The following is a 21,134-nucleotide window of genomic DNA, read 5'->3' as shown; positions in this document are numbered from 1 at the left end:
ATGGACCCAGAGAAATGGAGAAAATGTGGCCAGGCCCCGCAGCAGCCACGATGCCTCTGGCTGTGTGTGCATAGTTTATTATCAACCCCACCCATGTGCGGCCTGCCTGTCCTGGTAAGAAATTGGAAGCTCTGCCTTCAGTCATCACTCTACTCATCCCCGAGGGAGAGCGTGCTTCTTACCGAATAAATCCCCTACAAAAGTAATTTGAGGGAGGAAGGATTTATTCTGTTTCACCCATTTGAGAGGCAGGGAGGGCATGGCTGACTTTGGGCAGGTCTGGAAACAGAGGAATCAGGCTATAGGAAGTGGAGGTGGCTATAGCCTTCTGTCTTTATCCCTGTGGCCTTATGTCTGCCAGCTGAGCTCTGTGTCCAGAAGGCTCTGCAACTTCCCAATACAGTGCCACCAGTGGGGGACCAACTGCTTACATACCTGACAGCAGGGGTCTTGAACATGGTCACTCAACTGGTGCCTTCAGGATTAGCAAGAACAACAGACATTAGGAAGAGGCTCCACTCTGGGAGGGGATGGAAGGGTGGACATTGAACAAGGTGGACATTTCAGCAAGACCAGAACAGGGAGGGGAAAAGTGAAGGGCCAACTGATGGCTCCATCTTGACGGTGATCCAATTTAAATTTTGCACCCAAGTGCCTTTTTGGCCTCACCCTACTCCCTAGATCTCAATACCCACTAGTGATGGGGGCTGTGGCAGCCAGCCCTGGAGATCTGAGTAACCTTGACCTCATAGATACCACATTTGGGTTGCTCTACAGGAGAGAGCAGGAGGAGTCAAGAGACAAGAGGTTGAGACTATGTTAGACCATTGGGTGACCCAGGGAACAAACGCAGTTTGTATATTAGATCCTGGCTGCAGTCATTTGGGGTTGGCCAATCATTCTTCTTGGTGTTATACAGGTATCCACCTTTAGATTTGAAGTGTGTCATGGGAAGGCTAACAAGACATCAACAAAACCAAGTGCTATGTGACCTCTAGGCATGTTATCTCAACCTCTACCCTCTACTGCCATGTAAAGTGTGTCCAAGATGTCACCTCTGTGGGGGTAGTTGTGCTTAAGCCATGGTCCAAGCAGCAGCATTTAGTGTATCCATTAGTGCCACTTCTTGAGGCTAGAACACGGAAAAGGAAAGGAAGCAGAAAGTTGAATCCTAGAGTCTTCAGTCTCATCAGATTTTACATTGGCATTCTAAACATTTAATTTAGTTTTCCCGTACTAACTGTCTGAAAATCATTGTCCTAAGAGATATTTTAAGAACCACTGTTGGGAACACATGTTCCAATTTCATTTCCGATGCTGTAATAAAACATCCTGACAAAAAGCATCTTGGGGAGAAGAAGGGAGCTAGGCTTGGAATTCTAGGTTAGAGTCCGTCACTGTAGGAATGTCTAGGCAAGGAGAGGCTAATCACATCACATTCACTGTCAAGAGCAGAGAGAATTGAATGCATGCATACCCTTTTTGTTTGTTTGTTTGTTTGTTTGTTTGCACCCTTTCTACTCTTAGACAAGGATCCTCTGCCTCGGGAATAGTGTCACCCACAGTGGGCTGGGTCATTGAGCATCAATTAATCCAACCAAAACCGTCCCCCACAGATATCTACTGGCCAACCTGGTCTACATGAGTCCTGGTTGAGACTCTCTTCTCAAATGATTCTAGATTGTGTCGAGCTCATAATTAAGTCTAGCCATCACAAACTCTTACACATTACCCACCTCCCCTTTCTTGTTCTAATCAATATGAGATGGATGGCTACTTCTTTTATCCATTAGAGAACTGAGAACGGACCTTACCCACACATCTGAGATGACACTGGGGACATACACATGTACAGACGTGTATGGAGGGTGCCTGGGGCATACGACTTATTCAATCACTATTGCTAACACTTCTCACCTCCTGGCTGCTGTCTTAGTACTGACCCAGGGTTCTCAGCTCAGAGTGGGGCCTGATAACATGGAGAAGCAATCTCCTCTTCTTTGTCCTCGCAGCTCCATTGTCTGTTAGTGGGAGGTCTGCTTCCTTCAGGGATGGATGACTTAGGATGTCGGTCTACCCCTTTCAGAAAAGATCCCTTCTATCTAGTGGGATATAATCTTGGAGACCCCTACAGGGCAAACCTTAGAATATTACCGAGCAAATAGAATGCCCACTGCCCGGGCTCACACATCCCTGCAGGAGGGTCTCTCCCTTAGTTAATGATCACAGGGTGACCATAAATTCCAGCTTGCCTGAGACAGTCCTATTTTATGCCTGTTGCCCTGGTGTAATTATTAATAGCTTCCCTTTCACCCACAAAGTGTCCTATTTAGAGTGATAAATTATATGGTCCCCTTAATTGTCCTGATTATGATCAGAGTGCTTTCTCAACTTCAATGACCACTGATGCTTACCTCCCGCCATGCTGCCTTGAGCTGATCTTCCAGACAACTGACCACCCATGTGCTTGGGAGTCTCCTCGCCAATCTTCCATGTGCGCTTCCAGTTTCCAGCCCCCACTCCATTCAGTGAGGATTCCGTGCCCACCTACAGTCCGCCACAGCATTCCCAAGGCACTAGGAAGCAGGAGGCGTAAAAGGAAGACAGACTATAAGAACATGAACACAGAACAATTCTGCTCCCTAATGACTGAAGTGTGAAAAATGCACAGTATCCTCCTTTATCCCTGGGGCAGGGGGAGGTTCATTGTAGACCCCCCTCCCCTCAGTGGATTCCTGAAGCTATGGACAGTACTGATACCTATACCCATGCGTTGCTTCTCCTACATACATGCCTATGACTGAAACAAGGGTCTTGTGCATGCTAGGCAGACATTCTGCTGCTGATCTATATTCATAGCTCCCTTTGCTTTTTGAGATTAAAAAAATAATGTCTCACTAGGATGTCCAGGCAGGCCTTGAGCTCAATATTACATATCGAGGCTTTGAACTTGTGATCTTCCTGCTTCAGCCACCCAAACTGCTGTAATTCTACTTCTGTGGTGCCACCAACCCCAGCTATATTTAATATATTTTAATGGAGGGGGGGTATGCATGGTGGTGCACACCTTTACTCTTAGCACTTAAGAGGCAGGTGAATCTCTTTGAGTTCCAGGCCACCAGCCAAAGCTATGTAGTGAGACCCTTATTAAAATGTATATAAATTAAGTAATATATCATTCAATTCCTGTTGAAAGTATATATTATATGAAAAGGTATGTAAATGTTCCTTGATGGTAAAGATGAGCACAGTAGGGCCATGATGGGTCGGGCTTGGAGTGATGAGCATCTGTAAGTCCTGTCTACAGGGTAAGTAGAGTAGTTTCTCTACTAAGATGCTGTCTAAACCAAGTCTGATGCAGTATGTGAATGACTTTGGTGGGGAGAAGGTATTTCAGGTAAAGGAGCAGGTGCCCAAGTCCCAAGAAATGAAGAGCAGGACCTTTGTGTGGCTGGATGTCAATGCCAGCTAGTGGTTGAGAGGAGAGTGCACACAGATTGGATGACCCAAAGCCTTGTCTTCCCTGCAGTTGACTGGCATTGATGCCGTGTCTCGATGGTCTTGAAGGATGGTGATTGGCTCATTCACCTATCTGTTCTCTTGGTCACAGTGGATCTGAGTGAAAGCTTCCCAGGACAACAACCTAGAGCAATGTGGTCAGGTTGCAGGCATGTTACAGGCACGTTGAGGTTCCCACAGCACCTGAGCTCTAAGCCATGCCCCCTGACATTCATAGATGGCATCAGCCTCCAGAAGGCCAATGGTACCTCTACAGATGAGCCTGCTCTGTAGACCTTGATTGAGGCTCATCCCAGGGGCTTGGAATCCTCACTTGATACTAGTTCTGTATAATTTTGGAAGCCATTTATCAGGCAGTGTATCCAGGATGAGAAGAGTGGCACCCCCCCCTCCCTCCAGTTTTATAGCTGTTCCTTGGTGTCACTCTAGTCATTAAAATGTGTTCATGTTGTAGTGTTGGTTTTAAGTGTATGTACTGCTAGCTCTTCTCTGGACAATACAGATTGTGCTATTGATCACATTTCTCTTTTCCCCTGGCAGCCAGGAAGCTCCTCTTCAGTCCTGTGACTCATTCATAGGACTGTGGAGAGGAACCCCCAACATGAGCATCTCTACATTAACCCACGCTGGACGTCGATTTATAATGCTACTCTTACTTTCTGCCTGTATTACATTTTTTTTTTTAAACCTTAGTATCCCAATTTGAAACTTTTAAGCTGTCTGGGTCTTAAACAGATCCCCAGAGAAATCCCACTTCCAGACGCGGGTCATTTGCAAGTAAGTTTTAGGCACCTACTATGTGAAAGGAAGAGTTAGGCCCAGCGGGAGGGACTAGAAAACGTCCCTGCCCCCCGCCCCCCAGCTTAAGTCCCTATTCTATACCCCTCAGTTTCTCATGGGTCAGATCTCAGTGAACACCAGCATTCTATAGAATGAGGAAACTGACCGCCAAATTCCATCCCTGGAAGGGATTAGTTATTTGCATAATTTACTTTGTTAATAATGGTGCCTGGCCTAGTACCTGCAGGGAGGAAATAGAGTCTGAGAAAAGAAGATGTTGGGGTCGACATTATTTCAGCCGGTCTGTGTCGATGTCTTTGTGTGGAAGGGGACGGAGAGCCTTGGTGTGAGGGTTCAAATGTCTCTCCAAGCACCCCCCCTCCCTACACTTTCACCCAACCGGCCACAAAGGAAGGTTGAAACTAATTCAAACCAGAACTCGGCAGCCACATACAGTCCCATACATGATGGGGAGGGGGAGGGGAGAGAATACATTGAGATCTGCCCTTTGATCGTGTTCAATGCGACTTTGCATTTACCTGAGGGATTAAAAGTTCTCATTGACGGAGGCTCCGGGCTTCCTACTCAGTCTTTGACGGGACAAGCGTTAATTGGACAATATAATGGGGGCGATGTTAATTCCCCTCTTAGAGTTCCTTTTCTTGTTCAGTCAAATAGAAAGGCCCTTTTAAATGGCAGAGAGAGGAAGAAAGGAGCTGATTTATAAGGGTAATAGATTGCACATCTTCCCCCTTGTCTCAAAACAAGCGCCGTAGTGGAGTCAGCACAAAGCAAGCCCCAGTCAGTGGAAAGAGAACCGACCTGGTGGTGGCTTGCCTGGAATGTCACCCCGGATCAGGGATCAGGAAGAGGGCACTCTTCGTTTTGATATGGGGGTAGAGGGGGAGCGTCAAAGGGACAGGGGGAGCGGGAACCCATAAGACTCCGGGGTAATGGAAGGACAGGTTCCTGCCGGGAGTAGAGTGCCAGGAGGTAACAAGGTAAAGACTGTGGATACCCAGAAACCCGGGAAAGGCATCCGTCACTTTCACTGGCCTCGAACCTCTAACACTGTCGGTGGTCATCTGTGCATGGATGATGGACACCGGGTCGATTCTAGAACCGGCATCCCGATTTCAGGAGCTTCATAATTAGAATCCTTGTCCCCGCAGGCATGAAAACAGGTGACAAGGCCTCTGTGGACTCTGAGGAGCTGCTTTCCCACCTGACATGCCGAGAAACGGATGCCTTCCTCTCAGGCTCTGTCGGGCTTCCCACCTTATTCGTCTCCTGCCCGTGTCGGCCTCTTGTGGACTTTCAATGATATACTTCCTCAGTCCTGGCACTTAGTGGATGATGAATATAACCCCATAATAGGTACTTTTGTATCACTGTGGCCAGAATACTGTACAGAAGCAACTTAAGGGAAATTTATGTCAATTAATGGTTTCAGTCCATCACGGTGAGGAACTCGTGGTAAAATAGCTCAGTTCACGGCATCAGGAAGGAAGAGCCTGTCGGCATCACAGTAGACAGAGAAGCAATGACGGGAGGTGGGAACCAGGGACCAGGCTGGACCCTCCAAAGGCCCACCCCTAATGACTTCTCATGCCAGCTGGGCCTACCTCTTAGGTTCCACAGCCTCTCAAAATAGTGCAACTATCCGGGAGACAAGTGTTCAAAGCTCGAGCCTGTAGGGACATCTCAGGTTCAAACCGTTCCACTTTCTATTTGATGACCAAGTCCACAAGAACATTCTGGTAATTTCCTGAAGGACAGACACACCACTGCGTGCCCTTGAGCAAGTTCAACTCTGCTATGCCTTACACGTTCGGAGATGGAGTAAGTGCCTTGGCTTTTCAGTCAATAGGCTTCTTTGGGGGATCAATGGAGAAAATGGATATTTTAGAAATGCCTAATAAACTGCAAAATATGTGAGATGAATTATTCTCTTTGTATTTTTTCTTCACTGAGGAGATGAAAGGAATGCGTAAGGAACAATGGGCGGCAATGATAAATCTCTCTTGGAAGATGAACGTGCCAAGCATGGAGCAAGGTAGGGAGAACTTGGGGAGGCCTGTGTGACCAGAGGGGCCTGTGGTGGTCCAGCCTGAGCTAACTTGGGCAAGTTCCCCTGTGTGTGATCAGAGGGGCCTGTGGTGGTCCAGCCTGAGCCACCTTAGGCAAGCTCCCCTGTGTGTGATCAGAGGGGCCTGTGGTGGTCCAGCCTGAGCCACCTTAGGCAAGCTCCCCTGTGTGTGATCAGAGGGGCCTGTGGTGGTCTAGCCTGAGCTCCCTTGGGCAAGTCCCAGTGGACAGGCTCAGCTGTCTTTCTGATCTCTGAGCACCATTAAGTTCAAGTTTCCCACGGCGTCACCTGGGCTGGTCTCTTTCCAAGTTTTTCCTCTGCAAATCTCATAACCAGAACAATTTGGGATAATTTGAGAACTATCAACAAAAACGAAGCTTGCAAATCCCCACCGATTCATCCAATGTTCTTTTGGTGTCAGAGTTGACTAAGACATCTGCGGCAGCTTACCGCTCGCATTTGAAGACCAGACTGCAGAAAATGTTGTGAAATTATGAAGATTCTCTCTTATGGCAAAAAAAGAGAACAGAGTAAAGGAAGGAGGTCCAGCTGTACCTTGTTAACCTGGACCTCACAGTTTGAGAGAGGTCAGCCCATGATGTCTGGAATGCACGTGGAGTAGATCAATACATGGTATCAGGAGTGCTGGTCACGGCAGAGCCAGGCAGCAAAGAATGAGGCAGGAACCATCTTCTTCAGACAGCTCAGGAACACGGTACACCTTCCACCCTATTTAAAAAAAATATTCTCCTGGAGTTATGTCTTAGTTAGGGTTTTTTGTTGCAGAGAAGAGACACTATGACCATGGCATCTCTCACAAAGAAAACATTTCATTGAGCTGGTGGCTGACAGTTTCAGAGGTTCAGTCCATTATCATCATGTCAGGGAGCATGGCGACGTGCAGGCAGATGTGGTCCTGGTTACATGTTGCCCAGGAGGCATCAGGAAGGCAACTGACTGTCGCACTGAGGGAAGCTTGAGAAAATGACCTCAAAGCCCGGCCCCACAGTGACACACTTCATCCAACAAGGCCACGCCTCCTAATGGTGACACTCCCATTGGGGGCCATTTTCTTTCAAACCATCACAAGTTAGATGTCTACAATTTCCATTCCTTGGGTCATCTGGCCAGCAGGAATATGCTTGTCTCTGCCAATAGGAGTCCCCATTAGGAGATCTCTCAGAGAGGAAAGCAATGGGAGGATCTTGCTTTGCTCAAACAGGAGATAGCATGGCCACCAGGTAGGTGTTTGTGGTTGCTGTGGTAGCAGCAGGAACAGAGTGGCAGCTGGAAGAATGGCCATCCTTTTTGGTGGCCTTCCTTCTGGTTGAGAAGATGCCTTTTATCTGGAGCCAACTGAGACATCATCCTGAAGGATTCAGCAGCAAGAGTAGCCTTCTGAGCTCTAGACGCCACCCTTTCTGGCCTTACAATGCACAGACAGCCACTCAGTCTTGTCCCACACATTCTCTTTGTGTTCCAGTTCCTTCAGCTCATGGATTATGAGCAGTTGCCTATATTAATCTCCCAGCATTTCAGCCCCTGGAGCACATGATTTCTTGCTGATACCAGGGCTAGACAAATACTCTGCCCACGGTGTCCCTGATGCTGAAAAGAAAATAATGCCTTAATGAAGGTGAATCGTGTGTGTGTGTGTGTGTGTGTGTATGTGTGTGTGTGTGTGTACGTGTGGAGGGTAGAGGACAACTTCAGATGCTTTCCTCAATCTCTTCTCTACCTCAGTTCTTGAGTCAGAGTATCTCACTGATCCTGAAGCTTACCCATTGGCTAAAATGACCACTCAGGAAGCTGCAGAGACCCTTCTAGTGCTGGGAGGCATGGGATCCCACATCTGGATTTTTTTCTCTCCTAATGAAGATATTGAGGATCCGAACTCAGGTCCTTATGCTCATACATCAAGTCCTTTACCGACTGAGCCATCTCTCCAGCCCCCTCAAATCCCAATGCCCGCTGCTTCTTGACCTGATGCCCGTGCCCCGGTCTTCCCATCTCTAAAATGCTAACCAGTCCGTGCCTTCATTCCTCATGGCAGATTAGTGATGACGTACCTCAAGAGGCCCCAGGTGACTGTCCACGGGCACCGTGTTGCATGGCCAGAGCGTCTGGGGGAGCTTCAGCCTGGCCCACTTCCTTCCTCGCCAACCCAGCCTCCTGCACCTGCTCCATCATCCAGTATCCGGCTTTTGATGGGTTCTTTCTGTTCTGGGCTGAAAGCCACATGCTTCAGACTTACCAGTCCTTAAATATTTCATAGCAGACTGGCTGGGAATTAATATTTAATCACAGACTCCTTGGTACTTAAATATTTAATCACTGATGTGACTGATGAGTCACGAGTCGGTGCCCAGGAAAACATTTGGTCGCTGGTCGCAGTTTTAAAGGCTCTTTGCTTTGGGTCTCAGAGGACAGGAGGACCAATAGCAAGTCCATTGTCCTCCCTCCCTCCCCCCTCCCCCTCCCCCTCCTTCCCTCCCTCCCTCCCTTTCTTCCTTCTCTGAAATCTTTTAAGATATATTTTTAGATTCTCTTTTTCCCTTTTAAAATGTGTGTCTGTGTATGAGTATGTGCAGGTGAATGCAGGTGCCGACAGAGGTCGGAGGTATTGGGTCCCCTGGAGTTGGAGTTGCAGGAAGTCTAGAAGCTGTCTGAGGTGGGTACCGGAAATCAAATTTAAGTCCTCTACAAAAGCAGTATGCCCTCTTAGCTGATAAACCATTTCTCCAGCCAAGATATCAAGTGATTCTTGATTTCTTGGACCCCAGAAATTTAGCATGCCCTCCCAAAATTAATTGCTGGGTGTGGTGGCACACGCGTTTAATCCTAGCACTTGGTAGGCAGAGCCAGGCAGATCTCTGTGAGTTTGAGGCCAGCCTGGTCTACAGAGAGAGATCCAGGACAGGCTCCAAAGCTACACAGAGAAACCCTGTCTTGAAAAACCAAAAAAAAAAAAAAAAAAAAAAAACCAGAGAGAGAGAGAGAGAGAGAGAGAGAGAGAGAGAGAGAGAGAGAGAGAGAGAGAAAAGAGGAAACTTTTTCACAGCCCCTGAGTTGACTAATAGTTAAACCTGACCTTTGTTGACACCTGATGAGTGTGTGGAGTTCCAAGATCCTCTCCTATGCTACATGCTCTCACTCACTGAGTCGGTTCAGGGAACAAACTGCTAACACAGAAAATAAGCATGACCTACGATATGGCAATTCTCCCGTTTAAGTATGTGACCAGAGAACCTCCAGGCTGTGTTCAATAATGGAAATAGAGGCAGACAAGTTGTGTTGGCTAGTTTTTATGTCAATCTGACCCAAGCTGGAGTCCTCAGAGAGGAGGGAATCGCAGTTGAGGAAATGCCTCCATAAGATCGGGATGTAGGCTAGTCCGCAGGACTTTTTCTTGATTATTGATTGATGTGGGAGTGTCCCATGGCCCTGGACTAGTGATCCTGAGTCCTGTATGTAGTCTGAGCAAGCCGTGAGGAGCCAGGCAATAGCAGCTTTCCTCTGTGTTTACTTCTCCAGGTTTCTGTCTTGAATTCCTGCCCCGACTTCCCTCAGAGACGGAAGGAGACCTGAGAGTTGTAAGCTGAAATACATTCCTTTCTCTGCAAGTTGATCTTGGTCATAGTGTTTTGTCACAGCAATAGAAAGCCTAACTAAGACACAACTCTTTGTAATTGTCAACTAGAAAACAAGTAAGTCACATACCCAGACAGATTTGGGGCTATTATAGGATGGATACAATGAATAATTTATAGCGACATGTATCAGTATGGAAACAGGGTTTTGAGTGAAATAAAGTCTCAAAGGAAAAATGCAGGATCTGAAAGTATTCAGTTGACGTGTAAAACCGTACACATGATATGTGCGCTGGTTAGTTTTTTTTTTTTTAAATAATTAAATTGTAATCACATCACTTCCCCTTTTCTCTTTCCTCCCTCCAATCCCTCCCATTCCCCTACTCCCTCTCAAATGGACGGTCTCCTGTGCTTTGATTACTATTGTTACACACACACACACATATATGTGTACATATATGAATACAACCTACTAAGTCTATTTGGTGCTGCTTGTGTGGACATGATTTCAAGCTGAGCAGTTTGTGGATGGGTAACCAATTAGGGGGTTCGTCTCCGGGAGACTAATTCTCCACCTTTCAGAAGTCATTATTTGTCTATTGCTCTTTGTCTCGGGGTGGGACACTGTGAGACTTCCCCCTTCTATGTTAGCATGCTTAGAGTTGTCCTTGTTCGGGTCTTGTTTGGCCACCCATATTGTTGGGGAATCACAGGTAAAGCTTCCCTGTCATTCTTAGGAGACAATCTCACAGCAGACTTCTCGGTCCTTTGGCTCTCATAATTTCTCCACCCCTTTCCCATGCTATTCCCTGAGCCTCAGGTGCAGGTTTTAAGCTGTAAATGTGCATTCTGGGGTTGGGCTCCCATGCTGGTTCATTTTTTGTCAACTTGACACAGACATATCTGGGAAGAGGGAATCTCAACTGAGGAGTCAGTCCCATCAGAGTGGCCTGTGAGTGTATCTATGGGGCATTTTCTTTCTTTCTTCCTTTCTTTTTGAGACAGGGTTTCTCTGTATAGCTCTGGCCATTCTGAAACTTGCTTTGTAGACCAGGCTGGCCTTGAACTCGCAGAGATCTGCCTGCCTCTGCCTCTAGAGTGCTATAATTAAAGGCATGTGCCACTGTGCCCAAGTTGTGGGGACATTTTCTTGATTGCTAATTAAGTAGGAGGGCCATTGTGGGCTGTCACCCTGTGGCAGGTGGCCCTGTTCTATATAAGAAAGGTAACTGACCAAGCTAGAGGGAGAACGAGCCAGTAAACAGCACTCCTTCATGGTCTCTGCTTCAGTTCCTGCCTCCAGGTTCCTGCCTCCAGGTTCCTGCCTTGAGTTCTTGTCTTGACTTCTTTTGATGATGGACTGTAATCTGCAAGATAAATAAATCCTTTCCTCCATATATTGCTTTTGGTTAGTGTTTTACCAGAGCAACAGAAAGGAAATTAGAACAATATAATATGGGAGTGGATGAGTAAAGAAATCCACTGAGATTTCAAGCATGTTCCAAGCATGGCTTCCTTTCAGGACAGACAGGCTCCAGAGGCCATTTAAAAGAACAGAGTGAGAGCTCAAGTTTATTCCTTCTGAACAGAGGCTGTAACAAGACAGGCAGTCATTATATCATCATCTATATTGTTTATATGTCTGAAATATTTCACTGAGCATTGGTAGATACTAAAGTAAGGGGCCAGAATAGATGGATGAAATTTTTCGTCTACATTTTTGGGGACATGTCTGAAATATTCCACTAAAAAGACCTGTAGACACTGAGATCATTGGGTGGATAGTTAGTGAGGAAATTTTGACACATCTGATGAGCTACATGTCTATGAGAAAGCCACACAGACATTGAAATGAAACCCAGGGGAAAATCAGATGCACAGACTACAGGTAGAATAATGTCCAAGAGAAGGAATGAGAGGGTAGTAGATTTTGACACCTGGGGAGACATGGGAATAGCTTCATTTGCATTTGAATATGTGGTTAGGGTTTCTATTTCTCCTGGATGTCTCACTTTTAGTGTGGTATACTTGTCTTTATGACTACCTACAGAATTGTATTTTAAGTATATTTAAAATCATTCTGCATACAGGTGGCCATCACTACGTTTGTGTAAAGATACTTTTTGTCCAGTTATAAAAGTATTGTCCCAAGTGAGCAAGGCATGGAGACATCCCCTCAGGAGTTTATTGTTCTTACTGTTATGGTTATCACTATTATTCTTTTAGTTGCGTGGTGTTACTTGGATTAATAGTAGTTTATATGAAAGGAGCCAATAAATTTTATTTGTTTTTAATCCTGTGATTACTGTGAACTAACAGGGTGATGCAATTTCTAAGCAAGTTGGTGCAAACCTGTGTTGTTTTCCTAGAATTATGATAGCAACATCAGAGGCAGTGAAAACCCATTGTCTAGACCTAGTTAGAGGATGATGATTAATGCCAATTTCTTATGCAATGAAGAGCATACATAGGAGAGGAGGAATGTGAATTATTTAATGAAAGCCCTTCAAACTATGTTATTTAAAGAGCGGTTGATGAAGAGATGGTGTTGGGGCAAACAACGGCCACTGCCACTGTGCCTTGGATGGGCTGTCACAGAGCAGAAGGACGAGATAATGTATCAGGGCAGAGGACTGAGGTGACTCCCACATGGGAAGGGCACGTGCATGCTTGAATGGAATGAGGGGCGAGTTCTTAGGAGACAGAGCTGTCCCATGCTTGAGGTCATACAATAGGATCAGTGGTCTCTGAAGATATGGAGCATCTGGTCATTTGGCTTATCCAAGAATATTCTGGCATGGGGCTTCTATCACCGTATAAATGGTTGGGTAGTCTATGGTCCCAGTCCCGAGGTTTCATAAGCATGGGATGGCGCATGCAATATACTTCTTACTGGGAGATACAATTAGAGGCAAGAGCCTTGTGTTTCCCTAGGAGACCTTTTAGAGGTGCTCATGTACTCGGCTGGTCCATTGGCTCTGTGATTAGGAGCATCAATTTGTCTTTGTCTTTTTTCTGGTTGATTGACAGTTTGCAGGGGAAATTATCCCTTCTGCTGTCTCCACAGGGCTCTAGTATACACTGTGATTTGAATGTGAATTATTCCCCTTGACTCATGTATTTGAACACTTGGCTTCCAGTTAATGGTGCTGTACGGGAAGGTTGTGGGACCTTTAAAAGGCGGAGCCCAGCTAGAAGAAGTGGGTCACTACTGGTGGCTCTTGAGACTGTATAGCTGCTTCCTGGCCTAGCTGGCCTCCTGCTCTCCACGATCTTCCCTTCCCTGCCTCCTGCCTTGCCTTCCCAACCATGAGGAAACGATCCCTTCAGAAGATAAGGCAGAATAAACCTTTCCTCCCTCAAATTACCACCCAGCAACAAGGAATGCATGTAGAAGATCACGTTAATATGATAGTCTGGTATCTGCAGGTGCTGATCTCTAGCTGCGGCCCTTTAGGCTGGCTGTCCCCGGTAAGGATGAACAAGCACATGGTGGACCTCAGGCAGCAACAGATCCCAAAGGTGGATGGAGTTAGGACTCCACTGCTCTCCTCTGAGCTCTAAGTTCAGGACCTGAGATTTCTTTCTGCCCAGGTGCTCTAAGGTTCTGGGTTGTGGCAGTGGAGGGTTGGAATATGAAGAGGAAGGTGTCTTTCTTTGTAAGCCAAATTTTCTTCTGGAATAGTACTCTGCATTTCTTCAGTGTTCCCCACAAAGGCTCCATAAGGTTTTGTCACACTCTTCTAGACAGGTCTCACCGAGGCTGTTAGTGTTAAAAGCAGAAGGTGGAATGACAAAAAACATTAAGACTCAATGAAAGATCCCTGTTGTCACCAATGGGACTCAGAAATATCTCCACTCAAGAGAGGAGGCCTAGTCAAGAAGTGTTTCCTCCAGTGTCACGTGTGAAGGCTGACAGTGGCATTTTACCAAGGAAGCAGATCAGTCCTCGTAGAGGCAAGGGTACATGTACAAAGTGTCTTAGCTGCTTCTTTACTTGTTACTGTATCTGGGCTGCGGATGGAGTCACTCCTTACTGCTAGCCAAGTCCCCAGAAACCATTGCAGGAATATGACAGTTGTTCAGTGGTTGTGTATAGTTTATCTACCGCTGTGTGTACTGATTGACTTGATCAATTAAGAGACAAGTGACAGGGCACCCCATGAAGCCTGTCCTCCCTGAGTGCCCCCCGCCCCAAGACAGGGTTTCTTTGTGTAACAGTGTTGGCTGTCCTGGAACTTGCTTTGTAGACTGGGCTGGCCTCAAACTCACAGAGGTCAGCTTGCCTCGGCCTCCTGAGTGCTGGGATTGAAGGTGTGCGCCACCGCTGCCTGACTGTGAAGGATGTTCTTGATAGGGTTAACTGAAGTGGGAAGGTCCACCCTAAATGCGGACCTTTTGGTGGCGGCTTGGACACAAGGAGGTTCGAGGGCAAAGCTTTGGCTCTTTGCCTGCTTGACTTCCTGTCTCACTAGTGAGTTCATCTACTCTGCTTGTGAGTTGAATCACCCTGTTGCCACTGTATTGCTTTGCTGATGTAAGAATTCAGAATCTTCTGGCTTCCATTATGGACCGAGGACCAGCGACTTTCCTGTTCTTCGGTACCACCATATCAGGATTTGAGGCTCCTCGCCATATGGACTAAACATCTACTGGGTTCTCAGACTCAGTATGGAAAGAACCATTTTTTTTTTTTTGACTACCCAGACTATGCTGTGCAAGTCAATCTAATAAACCCCCTTCTAATATTCACTTTATTGGCTCTGTTCCTCTCATCAAGTCCAGTACAATCACCCCCAAACCCGGCAGTTTATAAACACCCACTGTTTATTTTTTTGCTCACAGTTTTAAGTGCTAGGAATTGGCTGTGGCTTGGACTCAGGATCTGGCATGGTCTGAAGAGCAGCAGGGTCCTCTGTCTCTGCTTGCTTAGATGGCTTTTAGGATTCGTTCACTTCAAAGCTGACTTCCAGGTTGTTGGTGGAAGACTTCGGATCTTCAGTATGTCTTCAGGCTGTCTCCTTGGAGTTACTTGTGACGTGGCTTTCCTCGGAGTAAGTGACCAAGAATAAGACAGGAACAGGGCACCAAGAATGAGACAAAACCGCAGCCCCTAACTACCAATTTAGTCTCACGCTTGGCCACACAGATCAACCCTGGATCAAAGGGTAAGGTGTAAATAGCAAGAGACAGGGATCATTGGGGATTGTAATTCTAATTGAAAACATGAAAGTTTAAATTGGCTCCAGAAAGATCCATATCTGGCATAGGAATGTTAATATTTACTCATTCATTCAACGGACTCGTATTAAGCACTTCCTTTGTGTCAGTCACTCTTCTGGGCACTAAAAATGTGCAGGGAGCCAGGCGTTCACACTCCCACTGTCAGAGGTTTCATGGTTTAAATGGGCATGTAGCTCAGTTGGTTGAGAGCTGGCTGAGCAAGTGTAAGGCCTGAGGTTCACTCCCTCACACCACTGTGTATGTACTCCCAGAGCTACTAAAGCATAGCTCGTTCAAGGTCAACCTGGGTGGGACACGTGAGATCTTGTCTCAAAACAAAACAAAAACAAGAGAGAGAAATGTGGGTACTTTGTCATTAAAAAAAGGGGGACCCTCAGACCCAAAATGTTTTCACTTGCTCTTTCTTTGTGGAATAGACCCATAAAGTGGAAAGTCTAGAGAATACTGGCTGGTTGTACAAACAGACACCAGGATGCACACAGAGTCTTGTTGCTGTCTGTGGTGGTTTGAAAGAAAACGGCCCCCAAAGGGAGTGGCACTATTAGGAAGTGTGGCCTTGTTGGAGCAGGTGTGGTCTTGTTGGAGGAAGTGTGCCACTGTGGGGGTGGGCTTTGGGGTCTCTTTTCTCAAGCTTCACTCAGGGTGATAGTCAGTAGACTTCCTGTTGCCTCTGAGTCAAGATGTAGGACTCTCGGCTCCAGCACCAGATTTGCCTGCCTACCATCATGCTCCCCACGATGATGATAATGGACTGGACCTCTGAAACTGTAAGCGAGCCACCCCAATTAAATGTCTTCATTTATAAGAGCTGCCATGGTCTTGGTCTCTCTTCACAGCAATAAAAACCCAAACTAAGACACTATGACTCCAGGAATTGTGGGAATTCTACTTCTGAGATGTAGCTCTCTGTAACTGTCTCTAGGCTACACTCTGGAACAAAATTCTACGTGATCTAGGCTAGACCATACATGGAACATGGAAGTCACCTAGACTTCCCTGTCTTCGCTGCAAATCTTCATTCTTTAGGTCTGGGTAGAACCCGAGAGCCTCCATTTCTGACCAGCATGGGGGGGGGGACCCACACTGCTGCTCTATGGAGCACCTTGGTCATCATGGATGTAACATGCAGACCCAGGATGCCTGAGCCTGACAAATGTCCCTCATGATACCCATGGGATATTTTCTCCCTGAGTACCCTGCTCAGGGCTGGCTTTCCTCTGAGGGTACTTGCCCCTCCCCCCCACTGCACTAAAGTGACTTGGGATTTCAGGTACTCTTCTATGGCCAGCCCTCACTGGATTGGGCTCAGAGCAGGTCTGAAGTTTCATGTCATGACTGTTAGGATTTTAAATTTTGATTTTAGTATATACATGTTTTGCCAGAATAAGTGTATGTGCACCATGTGTGTGTGCCTGGTGTCCTCGGGAGTCCATGAGAGGATGTGGGGTCCCCTGGAACTGGAGCTACAGATGCTTATGAGCTGCTTTGTGGGTGCTGGGAATGGAACCCTGGTCCTCTGTAGAGGCAGCAAGTACTTTAGTACTTTTAGCTATTGAACCATCTCTCCAGCTCCACTATTAAAAAAATTGTGTGTGCATGCATGTGTGTGTGCGCGTGCATGTGTGTGCATTCGTACGTGTGTGCGCGCGCGCGCGCGCGCGCGCGCGTGCGCGTGTGTGTACATTTACGGAGGTCAGAGGAAAATTTGTAGGTGTTAGTTCTCTCCTTCCACTGTGCAGGTTCCAGGGACCGAACTCAGGTCCTCGGGCTTGGTGGCAAGTGTCCTTGCCTGCTGAGCCATCTTGCTAACCAGTCACACACTTAGGCTCCTTCTGTCATGCAGCAGGGAACCGTGGGTCACCCTGTTGAGCTGGGTTCTTTTCTCCGTTTTTTCTCTGCTGGGATGGTTCACTAATAAATGCAATCTTTGAGCAATGTGGCAGAGGTAGAGGGCTCTTGTGGGCTGCTGGGCCAGTCTGACATTCACCGGATAAGACAGCTTTGCGTCTTTGTCTAATCTTCATAACTGGCAAATGCCGAGGCGGCAGCTGACCTTTACTTTGGGGGAAAACAAAAACAAAAACAAAAAACCCTTTTCTCTATAAACCTAGATATATGTTGAGATTCTTGGCTGTACCAGGCTGTGGTGGGTCACAGACACCAGTGTCTTCCAGGGAGGGAGCATGGATTCTCCCACCTAAATCTCACTATCTAGACCTTGTAGGCATGCTCAATAAATTCACAAATATCAGCTGGGCTGGGCCATGTGCATATATTATCAATTTTTTTTTTTTTTTTTTTAAGAAATGCAGTGTGGGAGAATTTCCTGAAGTGTCCTTTTAAAAGTTTAGTATTAAGAAACCCTCGAGGTAAGGACAGTCTGATTCCCTTTCCTGGACAGATGGACACACAGACGCTCTGGAGCTGATTAACCCCACCCTGACATTTTTGCAGTCTTGGCTTTGTCTTAGAGTGGGTTTTGGAACGCATCCAAAATCTGCTTAGACATACTTCTCAGGGAGAAAGGCTTTTACACTTCAGAAACACACACACTCACACACACACACACTCACACACACTTAATTTGAGGTTGAATTTTTCTGCCCTAATTAGCTATGTCTTTGAGCTTCAAGAGCGAGTTTTACTGTGGTTATTAACGAGGCCAATCTCTGATCGCTGGCCTTTTTCAAAAGCATTCCAGCCCGCTAAACAGTGGCCTTTCATGATTTACAAGTTTGGAATCTTTGAGTTTTCAACAGTGAAGGTGCTCGCTTTTCACACTCTGAACATCTTAATCACAAAACCTTGAGAGTGGGCCATGGCGAGGAGAGCCTGACACCCCTAGAGCATGCCTCTTGGGTGTGGGGGGCCCCCCTGGAGCTGGTCGAGCCCAGCAGCACCCCTGCACTGAGAGGGTGTTGGCAGGAAGTCACAGGTGTTATGCTTCATCTCCAAGCCTGTACTAACAGTGCAAAAGCATGTCCCGGGGCGCGTGCTGTCAGATACCAGCTGTGAGCAAGGTAAACAGTCCCTTTCTTCAGCTGAACATGACCTTGTTTTCAAAGTGCTTCGTAGACTTGAAAGCTCATGTGATCTTTCCAAGGCTGTGGGGTACAGAGATGAAATGCCGGAGTGTGAGTGAGTGGGTAGTGAGTGAGGACCAGAGACGCATAGTGACTTGTGAAAGGGCACACAGTCAGTGGGAGAGAAGGACATCCGGGTTTTCTGATTCTTGGCCTGCAGCTTTGCCCAACACTTCTTCTGTGTCGGAGTGGTACCCTTCTCTGGGGGAAGAATTAAAGGTGCTGGTGGAATCCTTCTCTCTGTCTAATGAGAGGATGAACTGTATTCTGCTTCGACAAGACAGAGATTCTGTCGACACCCCCGGCTTCTATTTGATCTAAAGGTGAATCTGGATGTATAGCACCAAACAGAAAGTTAAGAGTCAGTTGGATGGCTGGTAAGTGTTGGGAATGAATACATACGTAGCAGATTCTAGAAACGCGGAAGTTTAAAATGCAGGATTCTCATGAGTTGCGCGATGAATGGGTGAGCTGATGAAAAATCCAGAATTCTGCTTGTGTGCCTGCCCCCACCCCCATACACACACGGTTTAACTGTGGAGCCCAGGCTTTCCTGGAACTCACTGTGGAGCCCAGGCTGACCGCACAACTATGGAAGTTCTCCTGCCTCAACCTTCCAAGGGCTGGAATTGCAGGAGTGTACCCCTGTGCCCGAATCTTCTGTATGGTTTTCATTTACGTAACATAAGCCATGTGATGGTGACTTGCATCTTGTAAAGCTCAGTGTACCTCGAAATTATCAGCTTAGTTATTATATCCCATCAATGTCATAATTCACTTGATGAAGCCGTTATTGTTATTGTTATCATTATTACCATTACGATGATTTTTCTCTTTCTTTCTTTCTTTCTTTCTTTCTTTCTTTCTTTCTTTCTTTCTTTCTTTCTTTCTTTCTTTCTTTCTTTCTTTCTCTCTCTCTCTCTCTCTCTCTCTCTCTCTCTCTCTCTCTCCCTCCCTCCCTCCCTCTTTCTTTCTTTCTTTCTTTCTTTCTTTCTTTCTTTCTTTCTTTCTTTCTTTCTTTCTTTCTTTCTTTCTTTTTTTCTTTCGTTCTTTCTTTCTCTTTCATTTTTCAAGGCAGGATATCTCTGTGTAGCTCTGACTGTCCTGGAACTCACTCTGGAGACCAGGCTGGCCTTGAACTAACTCATGGAGATACATCTTCCTCTGAATCCTGAGTGTTGAGATTAAAGGTATGTGCCACCACCACTTGGCTAATTATGGTGAGATTTTATTTGTACTGAAATGTGATTTTATTTGTATGTTAATAAATAAAGTTGCCTGGGGGTCAGAGCTAATAGTAAGCCATAGTGGAGCTGGGCTTTTGTGGTGCATGCCTTTAATCCCAGAACTTAGTAGGCAGAGCTAGGTAGATCTCTGTGTGGTCAAGGATACAGCCAGCATTGGAGACACCTGGAGGTCTGTACAGACAGGCAGTGATGAGGCGGTCATGTGGTTGGGTTTACAACCAATGAGAAGGCAGAACAGAAAGTCTATATAAAGACAAACACACAGGAATTAGGTCTCTCTTGGCTGAAGAGGATCGCTGAAGCAGGAAGGGTAAAGCTCTTAGCTCTGACCTCTTGGTCTTTACATTGGCTCTGTGTTTCTTATATAATAAGATGGTTACTTCTACAGCTAATGACTATGATTTTGAGGCAAAGTCTTGCTGTATAGTCCTGGCTGTCTTCAAACTCATGATCTTCCTGCCTCTACCTCCCAAATGGTAGCGTCATAGGTGTGCACCACTGTGCCCAGCTTTATGAAGTCTCTTTCATTGGTTAGAAAGTGTTTTTCTTGGAAGTGAGAGATACCATGTCCCAGGCTCTAACTTGAACTTTTACTTCTCCTTCATCCCCATGCCCATGGCATCTTTGCATCTACCCTCTTCTTGGGACACCTTGACAGTGCGTCTGCAGCGAATATACAGGGCTTAGGTTTGAGTGAATATATCTAGCCAGCATCCCAGGTTGAATCCTAACTCGCCAGGGGATGCTTTTCATAGCTGGCACATTCAGCCAGTGATGAGACGGTGAAGACAAACCCTCACACATGCCATCACCAGAGAGATCAGAGAGTGCTCTGCCTCCCAACCCCAGGTCTGGATGTGGTGAGGAGGCATCACTTATGACCCAGAAAATGGGTTCTGAGTAGACACAGAACCAACCAATGTGTTGTTGATCTTAGACTCTCCCGCCTTCCAGAACTATGAGAAATGAATGCTTACCAGCTCCTAGCCTATGGGACCTTGCTCCAGAAGCGTGAGTAAATGAAGGTACCGGGCACTAGCACACCCTCCTAGCAACCTCCTACTCCCTGCACCCCAACTCCAGACAACCCCTCTATAGGGCAGCCCACTGCGATCCGACATCATGTCCTTGTTTAAAACCCATCACCGCTAAAGGAAAATTGAGTTGACCGTGGTGGCTGTGAAGTCCTGTTATGGTCATGCCTCTGTTCATCTTGTTACCCTTTCTGCCTTTTTCAGCTGAGAATTTGCCACACCATAGCCCTGTTGATCCACTTGGTGCATGCCTACCTCATTCCTGGCTCTAGGCTGCACTAGCCTTGCCCAAGGTAGGGTCTTATTGATCCTTCAGAAGGTTGTGAGCCCCTCATAGTGGCTCCCTGACTCCCTAACTGAAGGGTCCCCTGGTTCTGTTTTGTTGAAGAACTCTGATGAGTTTGTCCTGTCCTTTCTTCTTATTTAGTACACATCTCCACTTCTTCAGAGACCTCCTTCTTCCCAGAAGATGCTAAACTCTGAGAAAGCAAGGATGGTTGGCTCTATTTACTTTAATATCACCATTGTGTAAATAGCCCAGTGTGCGG

Source organism: Peromyscus maniculatus, chromosome 22 (genome assembly GCF_049852395.1).
Source record: "Peromyscus maniculatus bairdii isolate BWxNUB_F1_BW_parent chromosome 22, HU_Pman_BW_mat_3.1, whole genome shotgun sequence".
Classification (NCBI taxonomy): Eukaryota; Metazoa; Chordata; class Mammalia; order Rodentia; family Cricetidae; genus Peromyscus; species Peromyscus maniculatus.
This window is presented reverse-complemented; position numbering follows the sequence as displayed.